The sequence below is a fragment of the Leuresthes tenuis genome, unplaced genomic scaffold (genome assembly GCF_036924035.1).
Source record: "Leuresthes tenuis unplaced genomic scaffold, fLeuTen1.0.hap1 SCAF_3, whole genome shotgun sequence".
Classification (NCBI taxonomy): domain Eukaryota; kingdom Metazoa; phylum Chordata; class Actinopteri; order Atheriniformes; family Atherinopsidae; genus Leuresthes; species Leuresthes tenuis.
Genome location: NW_027325357.1, coordinates 10,627,028 through 10,646,411, shown reverse-complemented (window position 1 = coordinate 10,646,411; position 19,384 = coordinate 10,627,028).

Sequence of the window (19,384 nt, the reverse complement as noted above, 5' to 3'; positions counted from 1 at the left end):
ATCTTTGAGACAGCACAGTGCCACAGGCTGATAGAACAAAGCAACTCCCCAGGAGCATACAATGCACAATGGCTGTTGGACAAAAGAGGAGTAGAACAATGATCTTCTTCTAAACCTGTTTTGTGTGTCCTGCTGTTTTCAAAACTGCAGAACAAGTTTCTTGTGCTGATGCCTTCAATCGTGAAATCATTCAAAATAAATGCAAAGTGACAATAATCTTAGTGAAAATAATATGAAGATGCAAATAGCTTCAACCAAATTCTCTATAAACCTTTTTCCCCTTTTCTTAACATGCAAAAATTAAAAACAAATGCCAGTATTCTGAATAACTAAACCGATGCTACATCTTCAGTGTAACAGAAATATTGTGTTGTCATGGATGAATCTTTATCTACCCTGATAATGACAACAATGTGAGAATGGTAATGCTTCAGTTTGAACTACTTCATGTGGTCGCACATTGTAGACTACAGGCTAATTCCTAAATGTGACCCTGATCTGTTAAAAGACTTTTACACTTTAGAATTGGGCCATTTTGTTTGTATATACTTTTATTAGACAAAATCCTTTAAAATACATTGAAATTGCAGCGACAATTTAAAATATTCACTGTAATTTCATTTTTGCAGTGACTGCAATTCCTCCATGTTGGCTTATCCTCCCCATAATGATTACATCTTCTGTGCTGTCCTTGAATTGAAAAAGTTGAAATGCCGCTTCCCTTTCCCCTGATCTCCACCCTGACAAATTCTGGTGCTATCCAGTAAACTATCCGTGGTAGAGAGGTCAGTCAGAGGGGGAGATTTTTCCAAAGCTGACCCAAAGAAAACCCCAACCACCAAGCGTCCATCCAATCTCATGTTTATACTTCCATGATGAGTCCAACCTGCCCAATCAGACTTCCAGTGACTGGCCTTGAACTGAAACCGGATACATCTTAGCCATCCCAGCCATCCAAAGCAGCCTGTGGAGACTAAAGCTGCATTAATTGCATGGACCAGCCACATTATTGCACCGAGTCCAATGCATTTAGTGTATCTAATTGGAGAGGAATTGCTGTGTTTACATTGGCACTAGTTGATAGAGCTGGACCCTTAGCCCTGCAGCCAAACAAGCTAAAGCTCTCTGAGGGAGAAAACCAAAACTACCTTGTCCCTGAAATCTTTCAGGCAGGAAATTATTTGGAACAAAGTAGAGGGCTATTTACTCAGATTCATCATGGGGGTGGTAAGGATGGGATTTTTTTTCCTTCTTTTTACTTTTTTTGGTGATTTGGAAAACTGAATTTATTTATTTTGTTCTGCCAGCTTGCAAGAGGTCTGCTCAGAATTCCAAAATTGTATTTAATTGGCTTTAATTTTTCAAAGTCTTCATAATGTCAAAAGCCAGTGAACAGACCACCCCAACTTTCAAGAGCCCAGAGGTAGTCCTGATAATTAGTCAAATTAGCAAGCAAAAAAATGTGTATGAGCAAATAGTCATATTGCAGGATTTTAAAAAATAGAATGAAATACAAACCAGTGGAAATAATAATCACTTTTAAAACATGGTCTACGTCACTTATGCAACTGATAGTTTTTTGGTATTTCTCAGCAGAAATTGTCCATGTCACCAGGCATCATCGCATACATGATGGCTGCCAAATATATCCTGCCACTGATCAGCTGAGGATGTTAGGAGTAGTGTCAGACTTTTTAGATAGCTTCATGCTGGACACGATTTTAAATATTTTTAACCGACTCCAAGTTGATTTTGGGGGATTAGACCATCAGAACTGTCAGTCACAGATGATCAGCAGCAGGATACATTGCCCACCCATTGTTCATGCAACGAAAGAACACAGATCTCATTTGGTGTAGTGCTGACTGCTGCTTAGCTTCTACTACCAATAAGACATTTTCTGCTAATATGTACCTCACACAACCTGTGTCAAACAAATCAAACAAACAAGCAAACACTTATCCCTTTCAAAGTGGTGCCAACTTTGGTGACTAAATTATTCAAATAATAACAAACAAGCAGGGTGAATTTATAACCCCTAAATTATATCAATGAACACATTACAAATATATTTTTTACTTACCTCTAATTTGATTGACTTATTAGTAGTTTAGCTTTTGAAATCATGTCAAAATTACATATTTGCTATGATAAAATAGTATGGTTGATTATATGCTTTTACACCACAAGCAAATTGAAGCAGCCTCCTTAACATGACCATGTTTTTCTAATTGTCAGTTAACTCCATGAAGTGGACTAACTCTGAGGTCTGGAACCAGGCAAAGAAGACCCATGAACGTCTAAAACTGAACCCCCAATTCTACCTTCACCGCAACATTTCCCCTCAATAAAAAGCCTGCTATGTGAAGGAATGTTTTATTTTGTTATTTTAAGTTGAACAGCAAACGCTGCAGCCCTCACTGAACTCTAACACCATGTATCAAGCTATACAAAAAGTTCATGTACAAAACATAATGAGAAATCCAAAACCCTGGAAAAAGTACGCTACATCCAACATGAAAACTGAAATGGGTTACCACACACACCAGTTGACCACAATTATTTTCTCATTCCTTCTTCTGTTTATATTGAAACTCACATAGCTGAAATTATGTCAGTTGGAAACAATGCCCGTAACTAATTTTTCTATCTTCTCGGTCTGTACCTCACTGGTGTTATGGACCCACTTTAGTTTTTGCCACAATTTGTTACCAATGCCTGATTGCTTTGTAAATCACCTCATATAGCCTGACATTAAGGGCAAAATAGGGAAATTGAGCAGAGGGTTTGTTTTTATTGTCATTGTTTATGTGATCAGAATAAAATGAGAAATTTTAGGGATTATTATTTTAGGCAATTCTAACTGAAATTTGGAAACACAGAAGATGAGTCAGCAGCAAGGCAATCAAGTTTTGTCTGCATTGCTCAACTTGAAGTGTTTAAAAAGAAAAGAAAACATGCCTAATGTTGCCATGACTTCTCCAAAAAGACGCTTGTAGATCACAGTTCTGTTTTGCACCAACCTGTTGTGCAACGTTTTTTAACTCACTGGCTGCACCAAAGTGCACAGCTCAACATTTCATTCACCGCAAACTTCATGTGGCACAGGGACCTTTGAGAGACCATCCAGGCCGAGACAGAGACCCACACTCCAGCACACGCTCATAAACACCTGGACGGATTTTCACCATCAGCCAGTTTTCTGATTATCTTTTCCACTGTGGCAAACAACTTTGAACACCCTCAGGCTCGCAGACACAAACCCACTAACAGATAAATAGATCCATACACACGTTCAAAAAAACACATACATCCACAGTCTGTATAAGCAGACAACCATACGACAGGCTCACATACACATGGTGCAGAGTCCTTCTTTGGCAGAGTAAAGTTTGCCTACATCAATGGAAGGTATATGAATGGAACAATTACTTGTGCTCTGGCAGCACACTCAGTCACAACTCATTACCTTGACAGGGTACCCGAAATGTTCTGACAGCATCCTGGCTGTGAATGGTGTTGCCTGGGGAGATGGGGACATACCTGTGGCTGCCTTGTGTACTCTGTGGGCACGTGGTGAAGACTAGGCACACGTAGCAGCTGAAGCCTGGCAGCAACAGTAGCTTTGAGGCTGAATGTCCATGCCAGTTGCTCCCTCTCCATACATGTCTTTAGCAATAACAACATTTTAATCACTTTTTTTTTAACAATATTTCACTCTCACTTTTACCGTCTCATGCCTCTGCCCACACACACTCAGGTTACCGTCAAGTGGGGAAACAGTGGGTGATTCTACTGCTGCTGTGGAATGATGAGCTCAGTGCTAACTTTGAATACTTACCAATTTCGACAATTATTTTTGAGTTTATTAATAAGATTTTCTGGTTTGAATCCAATGAGTCCTTAGGTTTTACTAAAAGTTACATGAGAAGAAATATGCCGCTGTCTAACCAGTAAATACAACAAATAGACAGCTATCTTCGCTGAACATAATAACGGAAGGCAATGGAAGATAAATTTTGTCATTCAGTCAATAAAGTGTAAATAATTGCTTTTTTTAATCTATATGAGAAAAAGGTAATTCTCTTATGCAACTGAAATCCAGTCTTGCAAAATGTTAAACAGTGATGTAAATATGATCAACTGATGCATGTCTATAGTCACGATTTTTGCTATTTTTCTTGTGCAGCTGCACACAAAAATATTCAGAGTAACACAGTGTCAAGACCAAATAGTCTTGAAATAAGTTTTACTTTTTAATCTGTGATTCCATGTAATTTCACTCTGTTTCACTGTTACAAGCTACTTGGTAAAGGTAAATGATTAAATGTCAAATGGTTAATGTTCGGAAAAGATCATGGCTTGTATTTAAAATGACTCTGTTATCACATCTAAATGATCCTTCCGCCCATTCATCCCAATACAAAACGCACTGGACACATGACTCGCACACCCCACTGAAATTCTTTACAATGAAAGTCACAGATGGCACAAAAAAAATGCATATGTAACTGCAACTTGTTTAAACCTAAATGAACATATTTGATCAATTAGATATGAAATAGTGATAATGAAGGCCAGTCATTTAAGTCTAAGATAAACTGATGTCATAATCATTAGCATATCTAAGACATGCACAGAATGTCCTGCTGTGGATCACTGGGCTTTGTAATATTTGAATCAAAGAGCCAACTCTGCCTTGTAAGCGAGCAACACAATCACCACTGAGAGGTCGGAGAGGTGGTAGTGGATCAAATCAAGGGGCTTTTATTTTGAAAGTCCAAATTCTTTAAGAGTGTGTTTGTTCAATTCCTTCAAGAACAGGCTATAATTACACAGAATCAAATCTGATTAAAATAATTAAACTAAAGAGCCCTGAGGAATATGTATCATTAACTCCACTGACAAATGACATCAAAGTAGCCATAAATAAAATAAGCTTGCTGTTACTCAAGTTTTCCAGGATTGTTTCCTGCGACAGACTTTTCAGTCTAGGCTCACAGGCATGCCCATCATGCCTATCACACCCACAAACACTGACCTTTGAGGACAAATATACAAATATTTCCAGCACAGTGATTGGCAGGAGCGAAATTAGCAAATGATACCACAATGACTTTTGTGAAAAATGCATTGACAAACCATTTTATGAGATGTTGATGCTGTTAAATAGGATTCTATTGCAACCAGGAAGGTTCATGAGCCAGATCTTAGTGGCCATCAGAGGTACTTCAAGTCACTTCCACTTCCATTTGGCTTAACTTTTGAGAGGTGTGACCATGTCTGTCTCTTTTCATATATATATATATAGGTTTAGGCAACAAAAACGTTTGGGTACAAAACCTTGGTCAGGAAACAGTAAAGGTTTGGCTTAAGCCCTCTTACAGTGTTAACACTTTCCATTGTAAAACAACTCTAAAATGGGCCTTGTGTGTTTCTGATGCCAGGCTGAATTAGTAGTGTGATGTGTGGGTGTTAGCTATCTTGGTGGAGGTAACAGGATATTTAGTTTATTTCTGACTGTATCTCCAGAAAGTCATTTTTGCTAAGCTAAGACAGCTTGCAGCAAAAGAGCAAATTCTCCAAAATGTTGACATATTTCTGAAATATTAGATTATCACCTTTTCTGTCGACACTTTTGTTTTTTTCTGTGAAAACAAATGTTCTTACTGTTTAAAAATGCAACATGTGTCATTTTGGCGTATCCATGTGTCTGCTTTAGAACAACAATAATTTCTTCAATGATGTGCTGAAAATGATCCATCTGCAGAGTTTTTATTCTCTCTGAGGGGTCTTTGGAAGAACACATGTTTTTAATAAGGGTCTTTGCGTCTGGCCTTGCATAAATGTTTTGCAGCGTTCCTTCTGTGAACTGGGGCCTGTCTTTACAGTGGAGGCTAATCAGCTGTAAATTCTGTTTTAAAAAGGAAAGGAAGGGCACGGAAGGAGTTAATCTCTGAGGTCCATTGCACTCTCTGTCTCTCTCTTTATTCTGTCCACCTCTGAAAGTCTGCCTCATAAGCATTTGCAGACACTACATACACACTATCTCCAGAAAGTGAAAGGAGCAGATGATGTCAAAGAGAGAGGAGAGAGTAGAAAAGCTCAAGGCTTTGACAAATGATCTAATAAACGAGTAGGGAGATTACAGGCTTGGTGCCCGCGGGGAGAGGAAGTGGGACAGTAAATATTTCTTTAAAAGCTGTCAATAAATTTGCAGTGTTGAGTTGAGAGGAGTATCCTTAGCCTGAGCCATGGACATTTTACTCCTGAGGTGGGTGGGTGTTTATCTGTGAGACCTACTGGTTGATAAGCAATTGGCTGAGTTCCAAAGCCAAATAATTGATTTTAGAAAAACTGCCAGTCTGAGACCAACAAGTGCAACATTTCCACCAATATCATCTTGTTTGACAGGTATAAGATAAAGTGGTAAAAAACTCCAAGTGAACACGATGAAAGATATATGCAGTGTGGATAAGTAATAAAACTTTTTTAAAAAGATAATATCATAAATGCAGCATTTAAATCAAGTTTATAAGGTTAAACTAAAACCATTCTGAAACATTTACTGACTGTGTACTGTGTATTGTTTAAGATAAAAGAAAATGTATCTATTTTGGATAAGAATTTGATACTAATAATGTCCAACTTCTTACAACTAAATAACCTATAGACTATCAGCCAATAAAAACATTAATAAAGACTGACTATCACCGCTTGCTGTTCCAGTTGTTGGGAGTCTGTCAGAGCACTATAAAGTTCACAGACTAACTTTCCCACACCTTTCAACCATGCTTGTTACTCAGCAGCCCAATTAAAGCTGATTTAAGGGTTCACCTGCATGCCTGCTGGCAAATATTCCCCACAGGGTGGCGCTTCCATGTGATTGATGGGTGGATGAGATAATGACAGACAGCTACAGGTCTTGCCTGCAGTTGTCTGTTTTTACACTTCAACACTTATTTTCTAATTATCTGGAGAAGTCAGAACTTCCCCAAACTAATACAACTCCCTGACAGTAACACTGAAGTAACAAAAGATGCAACTGTAACAGAAATCTTAAGTGACTTAATACTTTTCAATTGCAATAAAAACAATTTTTGCTTTTAGTAAGTCTCTACAACTATGTATTTAGATTTGAGAACCAAAACACTTGATTAGGTTTAGGGAAGCAGGGTGATTTCACTTTCACTACGTGTGCTCTGCACAACATGACTTCAGCACACAGGATAATCATTAGGATGAATGGTGGTTTGATCCTGAGCCACGTGTAGATGTGTGCCTGGGTAAGACACTGACTCCCTACATTGCCCCCAATATGAAAAAAGCACTGCAAGTATAGGATAAGAATAGGTATGTAAGTGTAATTGAGAAGTACATGGCAGAGCACTTTGCAGATCAAAGTTAAGGTTTAATAGGTGATATGTGTGAAGACTGTTTAAATGACATTTTTGGAGCAAAAACAGACTGCCTATTTTGTTTGGTTTGCTAAAGCAGGCCTGGTTCAATGGTGGCTATCTCTCGTCTCTTTTTTAATATTTATTCAACAAAAAGTCAAATAGACTGGCTTTTGTAGAAGATTTATCTTCAGTGTTGGGATTTTTGCCTGATTTAAGCGCTCATCAGGTTGAACACTAGAAAGGTTAAAAGAGGCGCAGTGTAGGTGTGGACCATTTTCACTTGATCGTACTTAAATATTTTGTGTTTTGTTTTTTTTTTGGGTGGGTGAAGTGGCCCTGTCACTTATTGTGTTTCGTTTTATATTTTGTTGACTATGGGCAATATATCCCTGTAATAATAAATGTGATTGAAAACTTAAATAACGGTTCTATCACGTGTTATTGCTTTGTATTTCTACCATAGGAAATTTTCAGACCTCCCAGTCATCAGACATAACACAGTGATGTAATTCCCTTCCACTCCCTCTCCCACTAATGTGTTCCCTTGGCAAAATATCTTAATTAGTGGTCACGCTGTAAAAATAAGAGCGAGCTCTGTTTTGTGCCGGCCATGATGGGCAGTGTGAAATATTTTTGTTAGGACAAGAAACGTTATAGAAATATTATCTTTTTGTTAGCATCACATTGTGATCATTACTAACTGCATATGCGTACACACACACATATCTATGCACAAGCGAGCCGCAACAGTGGTCCCTGAAGATATGGGAGGAGTGTGAGGACATTGATACTTTCATTAACACCTTCCTACCCTCGGAAAAGATCCTCTTGAGTTTATGTTTGGTAAGCAGAGAGAACATCCTCCCGTAGCTCCTGTTCTCCACTTCCTTGCTGGTTTCCCGTCCTATGGATAATGTTTCACTCATCCTCCAACACACTTTGTTGTTGCTGCTGCCAAACTGTGGTGGCCAGAGGTTCATGGCCTCAAAGGCGATTTGAAAGAAAAAGACTTAAGGCTTAATGAGGTGTTAAGGTTTTGATAAGCAAGTAAATTACAATATTTATGATACATTTTAGATAACAATTAAATACTGATGTATATTAAAAGCAATTTTCACTTTCAAAAGATTAAGTAGAGGTTACAGTAGAATGTAAAAGTAGCTGTCACCTCTAAGCTCAATGACATCTGCTTTGTACATTAATTACAGTACAATTCAGTAGTTTACAAAGTGGAATAGATGAAATGCCAATTATGCGTTCTTACTTTATCACTATAGATCATAAAAGTTACTTTTGTCGTTTTTTATTTTTTAGAAAATTGAAGTGTATTTCAAATATTGACTTATTCTATTCTAGAAGTTTGGTTTCACTCCAAATAAAGCATTTTGTAATTGTGTCCAAAACGGAGCCTTAAGACAGCAAAGTCTATTGAATGACATTCATGATTATTCTTTAATCCTTCATGCTTTTTTGAACTTATCTATGCCAGAGACCAAGGTCCAAACCCCTCTGACATTTATGCAGCTGTCCTTGAAGCATAGGCAGCAGCTACCAAACAGACTTCACTTCCAATCATCATCACAACCTCAAAGTTCTCAGAAAACAAGCAGCCTGCTCCCGGTCTCCAGTTTCTCCTAAAAGAACCCGCCACCCTCACCAGTATTCCACTGGATTCTCATTTACTCTGACCTACAGTATCTTCGTCCTCTGTAAGAATGCGTGTCACCCTAACTTTAACTGAAAGTAATGGGGAAAAAAATTGCTCTTTTATTTTTTTCAGCCATTATCTTTTGTTGATGGGCAATTAACTTTGGGAAAAGGACTTTCTGGGGATGGAGGGAGGGATAAAGGAGTCTGGCTGTGCTTGCCAATAAAGAGCTCCAGGGCCTCCTGTTCTGATCTGCTGTGATGCCTGTGTGCTGAGTTTGGCTTGGCTTGAGTCTCTGCACTTGATGGTTTATTCATATTCAGCGGTGCAGGACGCTTTGCCATGAGGTTCGTCTCACACTCAATATGTCTGCAAGGAAGTGACAGATAAGAAGTCTGAATCCCAGCTTTGCTGGGTGTTTGGAATGTTTTGCCAGAATAATGTGCATTTTCTAAGTCAGCCAGCAATAGGATCTTCTATATTTCTCCTCAGAATTGCAGATTTTTTTTTTTACAACATCTTGTCTTAGTATGATATTTTATGTTCTGTTATTTTTTTGTTTGCTCTTGTTTGTTTTATTCTCTTCATTCCCATCCTTTGTACATTCTTCTATAGCAACATCTATTTCAACATCAAATCCATGAATTCCTGTGGCTTTTTGAAGCTCCTACAAACTGGGAAAATAATTCTTAGAAATTTTAGCTCATTTTCATCTCACATCAAAGCACATTGGAGGCAATACTGGAGCAAATTCAAGGAAAAAAGTAGTCTCTGTATATATTACAATCATCCACACAGCCACTGCCTACTCCCACAAATACATACCGTAGTTTTACAATGAGAATGCAAAAAAAGTTCACACCAGACAAAAAAAAAAGTGTCTCATCTCTGCTCAGTCATTGTCTCCATGGCTCGTATTCATCAATTAACAAGCCACTTGAAATTCAAAAACAAACAACATCAACTTCCTCTGAAAAGTCCAGTCAAAACAAGCAGCAAAGGCTGGCTTGTCTATGCTGCCCCTCATAATCAAAGCCATATGTTGCCTCAAAACTTTTTCTCTCTTTTTCTTCCTATACCCCTCTCTCCAATCTCTCAGTCCCCTTCTCATCCCCCGCATTCTTTTTTCCTGTCAGAGATAGTGTTTAGGCGGCATTTGGGATTTTGGACTGTTGTCAGTTTTCTGTCTTTTTGTTTCTCTCTCAAGCTTTTCTCTCTCTCCCCTTTTTCTGTCTCGAGAATCAGCATCTTGTCAAACAGGGACGAACCCACAGTGAACCTCCACAGCACTCACAATCATTCAAGGTGAAGAATTAGACCCACATGGCAGATGTCGCCAAAGAAGTGCCTTTTGCAGAACAACTTCCAGTCGATCTGCCGACCCATTTGATGTCATAGCGATTTTGAAATACATGCCATGGCCTGCTTGTCTGAGTAAGAGTTCTAGACTTCTTACTGTTTACTTAAGCATGAGCCATGTCCCCTTAGTTATAGCTCTTTAAAGAGAGCAAACTCGTGGCTGTCAACACACCATTCTCAGTTTGTCAGGGCCAGAGCCAGGCACAGAGTGAACTCTAATTTACTTTTCCACCTCAGTACAGAGAGAAAACACCCTTTCAGGGAGATGCTAAACAATTCAGGCAGTTCTGTTCTGCTAACTGCTCTTTTGGGGGAAAACCTCTGGAGCTTGTCCTTGTACTACCACTGCTTTCAGGTGGCTATCTCACTCAACCTCTTTAATCTGAGAAGCAAATAGCCCCTAGTGTTGTCTTTAGAGCTCCTGCACAACTCTAGACAACTCAATGGGTCCTTGGAGAGGGGCAACAAAAGCACAAGTTGGTGTGTTTGAAGTCTGCCTTGTGATTGGCACTAATTACTGACTTTTTAGCCCTTTGCACTTTGTTTTTTACTATGTTGTAATGCCTTATAGAACCAGTTGCAATTTACTCTGCTGTGGTACAGCAATAACCGCTTTGTCAGTGATGGTCCAACAAAATCAGAAGTTTCCTAATTGCTCGCTTATTTTCAGTAGCAAATTACAACAATTACTCAAAGTCAGTTCTTAAAAAAAAAACACCAGTATGACTTTGAAAACTACTTTTTGTAAACTAGCAGTTTGTAAGACTTATACACTTTGTAAACTACTAATATTTTGCACATTTTATTCACACTATTATCTCAGTTTTGTTTGAAAATGACAATGAGGTATTTTTAATAATCATCACAAGTATAGAATCAGGATAAGTTACAAAAAGGCATGAAACAGAAATCCTGTTATTTGTGCAGATGGACAATAATTGTACTTTTTTGGCATCACTTAGTTGGATTTCTTTCATGCCAACATGTGTCACAGATCAGGCCATAATCATCACCTAGTAAGACTGAAAAAGTGGATATTTTAAGGCCTAAACTGAACTAATTAGATTTTAATATCTAAACTTAACCAGGTGCTATAGCCAACCAATTCTAACCAAAAATGGAACGAATGCGAAAGTAAACATTGAGAGAAAACTCATGATAAATGGATAAATATGGTCTTTCAAGTTTTTACTTTTTACAGTTAAAATATATGTTTAAAAAAGTATGTAAACTGGGAGGTAAGTGCCTTTAAAATTCCACTATACTGAATTCAGTTCCTTAAATGTGTGAAAACCCGAAAAAATTTGAATAAATAAACACAATTAAAAAATATATGTATAAATATTTCTTCAATTTTAATATAGGACAGAATTTTGTTTATTCAAATTACACTATCATTTTTTCCTGGCTCTTATCAGGGTGGATGCAATGCCTGATTTCCTGCCTATAAAGTTGCAACAGTTCAGTTCACTTGGATTGGATTGATGGAGGAAAGGGTAACAGATTTTTTAGAGGGGACACTTTTGCAAAGGAAAAGGGTCTCATTGCGAGAGATCAGCTTGTGTAAACATTCAGGTTAATGAAGCTCAGTGGGCCTAATCCTCAACCCTCTTTCTCACTCTCCCTCACCCTGGCCTCAAACCTTGTCACCCCTCCTCTAGACCCCTCCAAAACCCCCCTCTACTTTCCACTATAATCCCTAGCAGGGGCAGGCACTGTCAATCAAAAGGACCTCAGGGAGGAAAGGCAAAGGAAGTCGTGTGCGCGAATTTGTGTGTGTGCGTCTGTAGGACTGTGCGTTTATGTTTGCCCACAGTCCATGTTTGCATGTGTTAACATTAGGGAGTTCATGTGTGCTTGTATACACAAACTACAAATGTCATGTACCTATGCAGATGCATGTGAATACTTGGTGCTTTGAGTTTGTAGTTGTTTAGGGATTTCCAGTGAGGGAGCTGAACTGCTTCAAACCATATGATTGAAAACGATTGAAGTATGGGTCCAGATCCTGGACTCGGGCGTAATCAGCAACATGTGAACAACATATTAGGATGGGGGAAAGAAGAACAGAGGGAATAGAGATGAAATACAAAAAAATAAAAAATGCTGGTCTATGTTCTACAAACTTTAAAGTCACATTTTGTGGTCCAACAGATAAAGAGTTCTTACATGTTGTAACATCATTACATTGTCATTTTAGAAAAATAAATGTTTAATTAATGTGTGCTAAATCTGCTTCTTCTTGGGAAGGTAACATTTAGGATCCAGGTTCTGATAAACAATCAATCCAAACTTAATATGGCAGAGTAAGTCTGTCAAGCTTTGGGTATCTGTGCAGGTAAAGAGATTTCAGGGTTCAGGGTTGTGTTTTGTTTTTGTTTTAACCATTTAAAAATGAAAGTAGTACATTAAACAGTTTGTTTGAATTCTAAATTTATACTGCTCACAGTACATGAGGTCACAAAGCCATGTTAAATTGTATTTGTAATGCACTGCTTTCACGATAGAATACACTACTTAGCAATGATGTTTTTGTGATAGTTTCAGACAAAGCACAACAAAGGCACTCCTGTGCCCTGAAATAGTTAACTAATTCATTCATTTTCTAAGTCTGTGTCATCCAAGACTTTCCTTTGCCCAGACATGTTCACATTGGGCTTTTTTCCATGGCAAAATGACATATGTAATGTAAATGTAAATAGTACAAATGACATTTATAATATTGGTGTCTTGTTTTAAAAAGATTGTATTTTAGTCCTTACAGTGATCAGCAAGTAATGTGGATTTCGAATCCCATCCAAGTGACGTTATCGGTTGAGCCCAACCAGGACGTGTGGACATTTTATCGGAACTTTTTTTAAAAGACTGTATTTCAGCCCAAACCATGATCACTTTTATATGATAAAATCACTTTTAACACTAACCAGATGACTGCCTAAACCTGACCAGGAATAAACAAAAGGGATTTTGTAAAGGGTTGCGTTATAAACCAAATGTAACTCAAAAGTGAAAAGCCTCTTCTCATATAATATATCCATCTATCCATCCATTTTCTATACCTACTTAATCTAATTCAGGGTCGCGGGAGGCAGGAGCCTATCCCTGCTGCCATTGGGCGAGAAGCTGAGTATACCATGAAGTGGTCACATGGCGCCCTGACAAAATTTTTTCCCTGATGTTCAGTATTGAGGGCTTTATGATGCCTCATCGCTGACCAGTGTACAAACCTTGTGGCCAGTTCAGCACATGTTGCCTTTAATCTGAAAGGGCCTTCACTGAGCTGATTCCACAACACTGACCTGCCATTTCATAATAACATACAATCATACAGCCATATCAATATCTGAGGCACCGGAGTTTCCTCAAGGCACAGAAAACCTGATTAAACACCTTCTTCACTGCTCCCACTCCATATTGCAGCTTTACAGCTTTTTAGTGACCACTACATCATGAAACGGATACAGTGTGTGAGTGCAGGTTTATTGATTAAGTCTGTGTAAGAGTGGATTCATGGATTCAATTTTAACTTACCTGAACAACTCCCACTACCATCTTCAAAAGCATCAACAGCAACACCAGGCAAAGCCAAAGTCTGAACTTCAAACAGTTTGTGTAACACGCTATAGTTCCGTTACCTACTTATTTTGGTTTAAAATAGATTACTAAAACAGCACACAATAACCATTTGTAGATCTGCTTGATAAGTTGTGTGCAAGACTTCTGGGCAATTTCTGAAAACCATAGATAGCATGACTAATCATAACCGTATTATCTTACTGCTCATATTTAGTCTCTCTTCTTTTTCCCACAGTTCTCATTTTTCTACTTTCTTCTGCCTCCACCAAAGGTTTGGATGCTATGTAACGATATCAGACTTTTTTGTGAAGATGATGATGATTTATGTTCACATTTACTTCTCACTCATTTATTCTGACTCCATAGGTTTCCATAAATCAGTGAGTGTGTAAAAATCTTGGCTGCTTATGGGACATGTAAGGGCTAAAAAACACAGGGGAGAGTGTAATATATCAAATCATACCTGCCATCATCAGTTCATTCCCTCTTACTTTACATTGAGCAATAACCATCGATAATCCAGGAATTTTTGTATTTTCTATCACTACTGAAAAATTAAAGAAATGAACGAGAAATCTGAAACAATTCATTGCCTCTCTTTAGCTATTTTTTTGGCAAAAGATATTACTGAAGTTTACCAACGTGCAAACCATTAAGGCTGAGCTGTCTGAGTCCTTCTGTCAGAGGTCTGTTCACTGAGGCCAGATGGCAGAAAGAGCAAAGGGGAAGAAAGAGACAGATGACTGAAAAGGCAAAAAAAGAGTGAGGTATGGGACAAGAAGACAAACTGGGTGGTTTGGGGTTTCCCTGGCATTCTGCAGCTCAGAACACAAACCACGCACACACACACATGCACATACACACAAATATCCCCACTCATAAATACTAAAGTATCCAGTCCAGGCTGAGTCCAACTGCTGGCTCTGTTCCAAAATTAACACACTGCAGTCCATAACCATGCATGGCACCATGGAATAAGACTGGTTATCCAGCCAAATTTCTTCCTCTGTGGTAAAGCTAGTGCTTGGAGCCATTTGACGGAGGCAGAAGCATCCAACCCTCCCTGCCAAACCTTACCTACTCTTTTTTCCTTCTTTGGGTGTGACATCAAGGGCAGCCTGGGATACAGTGAGCACCCTTCACTTGACTGCATTGTTTCATCAGAGTCCTTTTATTAGGAACTCAGCAAGCTTATTATTTTATTATTAACTGCCTGTTTTCAACCTGACGATGCCAGGCTTCAGTGCATACAGCTGTTTCTCCTCAATTCCAATGTTTTCTTAGCTTAAGAGGTGCTTTTGCAAAATGGCGTCTACATATTTTTTTTCAGCATCCCCCCAGCTCCATGTCTATCTTTTTACTGGTCTTTTTTACTTGGCTAGGATTAGGCCAAGTTGAACAACTGTGTCCTCAGCTTCAGGCCAGAGTGACAAGCAAGTAAAATTATGATGAGAACAGTGGGCCAGATAATCATTAAGATATGAAATAATAAATCCCGCTTAGCCTGGTTTGTCTCAAACAGGGCACATTAGAGTGGCTAAACATTCAAAGTGACAGTAAGAAAGCAAAGCCAACCTTTCTCAGTATTATACTAATAGAATGCTTTGGGTTTAGATCGATGTAGAACTTGCAATTATGTAGTATTGATTACAAATCATTACATTTCACTCTGAAAGATGACTAAATGAGTTTTGGGTGATGAAGTTTGAGATATAAACACTTACTCTTTGTCTAAATCATGAAATCCTACAGGGAAGATTTATGTGGTATAGTTTTATCCATCATTCATCACTCCCCCACTTCTTTTAGGAAAGGGTCATAAAGTGAATGTGGAGACATCAGGCTGCTAGCTAACAACCTGGAAGTCTGATCAATAGCACAGCTCAGGTTTCCCTGCTACATTGCAGAGAGAAAGTGAAGCAGCAGCTGTTTAGAGCTTCAATCTTGATATGAAGTGCAAAGCTCACAAAGGGTTTAGAGGCATTCCTGAGTTAGGATTGACATATGGACACTTTGTTCATTTAAAAGGGGACAATTTGGCTAGAAAGGGATCTTTCTGAAGGGGCTGAAAAGATTCCATAGATTTTTGCAAAAACTGTTTGGATAGTCATGGCATGGCAGACAACCCAATCTCACTTCAAAATGCACAATAGGGTAGTTTTTAACCCTAATCATAACTATTGATTTTAACACTTCTGTCCCCAGCCAATGATTTTGAAAAACTGAACCTAACCATTCACAAGCGATAGCAATATAGACAACTTTAGAAAAGGTTGGGTCAGCCCAAACTGCAGTCAAAATCACCTTGGCTAGAATTGTGGTTTTAATCCTGGCACACAACATCACACTGTGTATTGACAACATGTTAGTGATCCTTTGTGCGTGTGCAATGATGAGGTCTGTGATAACTGCATTACGAGAGCAATAAGTAACACCAGGTAAAAAAAAAAAGACCTACATTTCTCATTTTTATCTGTGTGTCATGTGAGACAACATTTGTTTTGGAGGCTCAAACCTCACTCACCTTCCAAGCAATTGCCAAAGGGAAAGATATGTGTTCCTTTAAAAGAAAAATAATAACATGGGTTATACAGCTTTGGATGAGATTAAATGGTAAGTATTGCCCTTTAACGGCTTCAAACATTTTTAAATGAGAATCTATTAATATATTTCAATATTTTTTAACCACAGAAATGTGACCTCTTCAATTTTCCTGCCTGGTGTCACTCTGCTTTCATCAATAATACAATAGCTACACCAATTTGGAGTCTTCAAAGGTTACTAACAGATCCAACAAGTCTTCATTGTATGTTTGTTAGTTGCTGTTGATAACAACATTGTGCCAGAATAACATTAAAATTAGAAAAAATTAGAACATTTAATCTGAATATGAACATGAACATAAGACTACAGCCAGTTCTTTATTGGTGTCAGTTGTGTTGGTGTGAAAGGGGCTATAGTGGCACTTAGTGATTAATACACAGTATTCTGATGCAATATTCAATGCCAAACAATTATTGTCTTTTATTCTAACCAAGTTGTTTTGATGGCTAAACCTAAAGGTACTTTCAGAGTTTAGCTATAATACAAATATATAAGTGAGATAAAAGTTTAAGGCAACCAAAGTGTGTGAAAAAAGCAAAAAAGCAAAACAATAGTTTCACATGCAAGTGTCCTCAGACTCTCGGAGAAACATCCACTCATTTATTCCATCTCCATCCCTACTATCCTCAGGTCTGTTTGTTGGTTGAAAAGACACGTTTGTGCAGGATACAGCACACACTTAGGTATGTATCATCAGTTTTTGCTGATATGTGGTTTCTAGAAACATGAAATAGCAACAGGAGAAATGTTAGAATTACAAGGGAAGATGAGCAGACTGAGCCAAAGTAATGCTGTTTAAAACCCCAAACCACAGTCCAGATTTGAAAGTTTTTGCAACAAATTCCATCCGTAACAAATTCCATACAAACTAAACAAAATAAAAAAGCTAAGATCGGAGGTTCATGAGCTTTCTCACACAATCTGAATACAATGATAACAAATTCAACTCATGAAACAGTGCACGACCTGCATTCAGAAGCAGAACACATTGACTCAGGCATACTGCCCTGCAGCCATCGGTTTTTACGAATCCCCCAAGTCCCATTATCACAACCCTTCAGGCTAAAATAACCACATATTCTCTCAAGCTTTGTCATTTGGTCCAATGAGTACATTTTTGTTCCGGCTTTTCCACTGTGCTTACATTTCTCCCAAACTGTTCAAACTTGTAAAAATCTTTGTTTAACTTTGCCATCATTTTTATCCAGGAGGGACTTATCTGTATGCAGACCGGCACTGAATCACAAGTGAAAATGGAGTGAGGATGAAAACCTTTGCAATGAAATAGATGAAAGCGAGATGAGAAAAGTTGCTAAACTGTTGAGAATGTGTCATTTCCCACTGAAAAAAAACTTTACAATTGTGAGAAATTGTGCTGAAGGTTTCACAAATGTTGAAACAGTCATTTTGAGATCCCATTGAGATTTACATAAGCTTTTGTTGGGCTGTTATGTCATTTAACAATTTTCTAAATGATTTTTTCTTCTTTTTTGTGGCAAGAATGCTCCCCCCCTTTTTTTCCCAAACAAGGCTATACTTAGTTAATGAGTCATACTTTTCTTCTCCATCACCACAGCTTGATGGTGGTAAGCCTAGACTTGGTTAAGCCAGAAAAGGGGGATGGTCATAATGGATGATGTGTCACAGTGTTAGAAAAAAACACTCAGCATCCATCACTTGTGGTCCCAAGACAGCTGGATTGCTCTCTACCCTGGCGGTTTATCAATAAGGTGATTATCTTAAAAGAAGGACCAGGTTCTTTTAAAAGCATCGCTATTTGTGAGATAATTTAATCAGCCCAATAGATAGCCTATTCCTAATCAGATATATGAATTATTGATAAGTCAGTGGAATCCAGAGAGAGGCCCATGGTTTATTAATAATGTATGTACTCCAATTGCATTAACATGCATGTGTGGTAATGTCCATGCTTTCAGAAGCTTTGTCACTTTGTTAGCATGAAGAAAATACAGTTTGTCATTCATCCTTCCAACATGCTAAATCCATCATTTGTTTTTGCTGTCAGTAGTCCATCAACAGCGGCAATGAAAAGCAAAGCGCAGCAACCATGACTTTAAATGCTCGTCTGATTTCAATTGCTTGAAATTTCTCTCAGTCGTGTGGAGAACTATTAAAACCAAGTCTCGTGTCCTTCAGTTTGAGTAATAACAGGGTAATGCAGTAAGTCAAACAGTCTTGTTCTAATTATGGGTGGTTGTGTGTGGCGTTCCAGAGCCTGTCGACTGCTCGCAGACACGACCATAAACACACTGGTCTCAGCACTTGGTGGAGTCACAGCTAAAGCCATAGGACCTAGATATCTCTAAGAAGAAAGACAGAGAACTCAACAATTAAATGGTAACCTTGATTTAAAGAGATGAGGTGCAGAGTAATTATTTTTAATTCTAATTCTGAAGTTTCTACTCAGCTTGTAATGCTCTAAAAGCAAACTCTTTCACTTTGCATACCTTCAGGTCTTGTAAAAGATGAACACTGAAGAAATTACAGTTACTTTACAAAACTGGATCTCAATTATGGCCATTGACTAGTTTGGTTGCAAAACTTGTGGTATCTCACTGACATTTGTGGTTTTGGTTTTCATGTGTTTTGCAAAATGACAAAATGACACAGTGGCCCAAAGCTTTGAACTGACACAATGACAAACTGCCTTGAGCCAATGTTTGGTTTAAAACCATGAAACAGTCGTTACATCCTCATATTTAAGTGATTACAGAATGTACAGCGTTTTCAAAGAAAAGACATTTCACTTGTGTCTATAGCCCTCAAAGCGGTTGTT